This window comes from Limulus polyphemus, unplaced genomic scaffold, assembly GCF_000517525.1.
Source record: "Limulus polyphemus unplaced genomic scaffold, Limulus_polyphemus-2.1.2 Scaffold2256, whole genome shotgun sequence".
Classification (NCBI taxonomy): domain Eukaryota; kingdom Metazoa; phylum Arthropoda; class Merostomata; order Xiphosura; family Limulidae; genus Limulus; species Limulus polyphemus.
Genome location: NW_013667866.1, coordinates 51,348 through 55,616, shown reverse-complemented (window position 1 = coordinate 55,616; position 4,269 = coordinate 51,348). Strand labels below are relative to the sequence as shown.

General features: G+C 30.8%; 1 long non-coding RNA gene across 1 annotated transcript in view; it reads left to right on the top strand.

Moving 5' to 3' along the window:
• LOC106466431 overlaps positions 1 to 4,269 on the top strand; it is an 11,844-nt gene that overhangs the window by 1,922 nt on the left and 5,653 nt on the right. Inside the window, exon 2 of the long non-coding RNA XR_001291265.2 lies at positions 3,882 to 3,933. This is a non-coding gene — a long non-coding RNA (uncharacterized LOC106466431). The remainder of the gene's footprint in view (positions 1 to 3,881; positions 3,934 to 4,269) is intronic.

The window sequence follows — 4,269 nt, the reverse complement described above, 5'->3', positions numbered from 1 at the left end:
TGTATTTAAATATCTTAACCATTTTAAAGAAACTATTATGTTACGTAAATATTGATATCTTTGTCGGTCGAGTCATTGTATATAAATACCTTAACCATTTTAAAGAAACTATTATGTTACGTAAATATTGATATCTTTGTCGGTCGAGTTACTGTATTTAAATACCTTAACCATTTTAAAGAAACTATTATGTTGCGTAAATATTGATATCTTTGTTGGTCGAGTCAGTGTATTTAAATACCTTAACTATTTCTATCAAACTATTATGTTACGTAAATATTGATATCTTTGTTGGTCGAGCTACTGTATATAAATACCGTAACCATTTTAAAGAAACTATTATGTTACGTAAATATTGATATCTTTGTTGGTCGAATCATTGTATATAAATACCTTAACCATTTTAAAGAAACTATTATGTTACGTAAATATTGATATCTTTGTTGGTCGAGTCAGTGTATTTAAATACCTTAACCATTTTAAAGAAACTATTATGTTACGTAAATATTGATATCTTTCTAAGTTCTACATGCAACATTACAAAGCATAATTAAGAAGGATCTTCATCTAGAAAAGTATTTAAATACAATGACTCGACCGACAAAGATATCAATATTTACGTAACATAATAGTTTCTTTAAAATGGTTAAGGTATTTATATACAATGATTCGACCAACACGGTCTTTTCCTCTTATTTTTGTATGTGTTCATGGCTTCCCACCTGTTACAAGATGCCGCACCATGATTGTTATAGCTATCTTTCTGTGGATCAATATTATTTTGTTTTCTAGTGCTAGCAAGTGATCCTGTAAATGTTTAATCTCCGTCTGAACACATCTTTAACAGGCCATTCAAAGTATTCCTGTAAATGTTGAATCCCCAATCTGAACACATATTTAACAGGTGTGAATCTGTTTTTGTCGGAAAGGGTTGTTAGATACCCTTCCTAAAGGTGATCAATTTTCGGTGATATTGTGCTACCAACATAACGCGTAACAATATAAACATACAGTGTCGATATATGCCGTTTTACCGCGACTTTAAATTTACTGTAATTTGTCTCATTTTGATCATGTTAAATGAAAGGTTTTTCAATTTAAATCCAAATTGCTGCAGAACAATATAGAACTCTGATTGTTGGTGGAGTGGCTTGAAAACAATATGTTTTTGTTTTCTGAGCTGAATATACGAATTGCCGATATTTTACACATTTGAATATTTATTATTTATGTCAAGCCTTTGAAAATCTAGTTGGCGTAAGAACAATGAGTTTGAAAAGCGGAGTTAAAAACAATAGGCAATTTATCCATAGAGAGAAAATATTATAACGTGTATAACAAGGAAATCAATATAGTTTTTATAGCGAACAAAGACATGTAACGTATAATGACTTAAAACTCTAGACATGTGATAAACGATTTGTGAAAACAATTTTATCTTTGAGCACGTATTGTTCTTCAGTATTTTATAAAATATACATACATAAAGCAAAGAGCAGTATTACATAAAACAGTATTACATGGAGCAGTATTACATAGAGCAGTATTAGATACAACAGTATAACATAGAGCAGTATTACATACAATAGTATTATATAGAGCAGTATTATATACTATAATATTACATAGAGCAGTATTACATACAACAGTATTACACAGAGAATTATTAAATAAAACAGTATTACATATAGCAGTATTAAATACAACAGTATTACTTAGGGCAGTATTACATACAACAGTATTACATGTAGCAGTATTAGATACGACAGTATAACATAGAGCAGTATTACATACAACAGTATTACACAGAGAATTATTAAATAAAACAGTATTACATATAGCAGTATTAAATACAACAGTATTACTTAGGGCAGTATTACATACAACAGTATTACATGTAGCAGTATTAGATACAACAGTATAACATAGAGCAGTATTACATACAATAGTATTACATAGAGCAGTATTATTTACAACAGTATTACATAGAGCAGTATTTCATACAACAGTATTACATAGAGCAGTGTATCATAGATCAGTATTGCATACAACAGTATTACTTAGGGCAGTATTACATATAACAGTATTACATAGAGCAGTGTAACATACTAAAGTATTACTTAGGGCAGTATACATAGAGTAGTATTACATACGACAATATTGCATATAACAGTATTACCCAGGGTGGTATTACATACAACAGTGTTACATAAAGTAGTATCACATACAACAGTATTACATAGAGGAGTATAACATACTATAGTATTACACAGAGCAGTATACATAGAGTAGTGTAACATATAACAGTATTACATACAACAGTGTTAGATAGAATAGTATAACGTAGAGTAGTATTACATACAACAGTGTTACATAGAGCAGTTTTACATACAACAGTGTTACATAGAGCAGTATTACATACAACAATATTACATAGAGCAGTATTGCATAGCATTATTACTGAGAACAGTGTTACATACAACAGTATCACATAGAGCATTGTCACGTAAAACATTATTACATGGAACATTGTTACATACAACAGTATTACATCACCCTATTTTTAGCAGAAAACTTTAAATTTGAAGAAAGGTCTAGTAATGAAGGAGTGACAGGTTCATACCACTGTTGTAACAAAGTGTCTGGTGTAAAAATAGGATTTATATGCGTAGGATTAGGATGGATATTAAGATCAACAACAGAAAGAAACTATTAATACCAGACAAAAGTTTACATCTTAAGAAGACTCTAGTAGTGAAGGAATTTAAGGTTTGTGTTGAAGTATAAGATGTGACGACCAAGAAATTATAGTGTTGGGGTATAAGGTGGCGACTAACAGTTGGAGTATAAGACGTGACGACTAACAGTTTCTAGTGTTGGGTTATAAGGTGGCGACTAACAATTGGAGTATAAGACATGACGACCAAGAAATTCTAGTGTTGGGATATAAAGTGGCGACTAACAGTTGGAGTATAAGACGTGACGACCAAGAAATTCTAGTGTTGGGGTATAAAGTGGCGACTAACAGTTGGAGTATAAGATGTGACGACCAAGAAATTCTAGTGTTGGGGCGATAAGGTGGCGACTAACAGTTGGAGTATAAGACGTGACGACCAAGAAATTCTAGTGTTGGGGTATAGGGTGGTGACTAACGGTTTCTAGTGTTTGGGTATAAGGTGACGACTAACAGTTTCAAATTTGGTTTTTAACAGGTACCCACTTACGAATAATATGAAGATTTAAAATAATATCTTGAATGTTGTACGTGATCATGTCTCAGTTAGAGACAAAACGCAGTACATAAATGAATATATTATCCCTCAACAGTTTGTAGTATTGAAATTGAGTAAAGACGTGACTACTAAAAGTTTCCAGTGTTAGAGATGAGTTAAATAGTGAAAAATAACAATTTATGGTGTTGAAACTGAGTTAAAACAATTTCGCAAATACATAAAATGATGTTTTTATGGTCGGATTGAGGCATAATTAATCCTTTATCGACTATGTTTTTCATGAACGTGTTTTGTTACAAAGCCAACAGATCGGTTTAAATGTTTAGTACGTATTTCTTTACTGTGCTATTGTAAGGTAAGTTGGTAAAGTCTTTGCAGGTCTAGCAGTTGAGGTAGAAAAAAATTAATAAACTCTCTATCACAAGTGAATTGAAAAAATATTATTTATAGTGCAGAGTTTTTGTAACTTGCCAAACAACGAATTGTAAGAACAATGATGTTTAGTTTAGAAAACATGTAGAGATGTAGTAACTTATCAAACAACGAGTTATAAGAGCAATAATAGCAAGAATCAGCTATACGACGACTTTACAAAAACGTTTGGCTTCACTAAGTTAAAACTGACATTCTTATTTTATTTCCCTACAGAATTGAAGCGAGTAAGATGTCTGGTATTCATCTCCGAGTGGCAGTCGAAGAGGTAACCTCGATTTTTGTGAAATATAAAGATTTCTGATCAACATTAAGTTATATATATATATATAGAACTAAAACAAAGTTAATTTCTAACGTAAAAAAGCCATATTTTTATAAAAAACTGACTAGATATACTTATAGTAAAAAATCTGTACTACAGAAAACTAAAACCTAAAGTTAGTAAAAGCCATCGAAAAATCAGGGGATTTACTTTGTTACTACCAACATTTCAGAAGCGATTCCAGTAGAATTTTAACAATACTTCAGAAGAAATCCATAGCATATTATAACAATATTTTAGAAGTAATCCATAGCATATTATAACAATATTTTAGAAGTA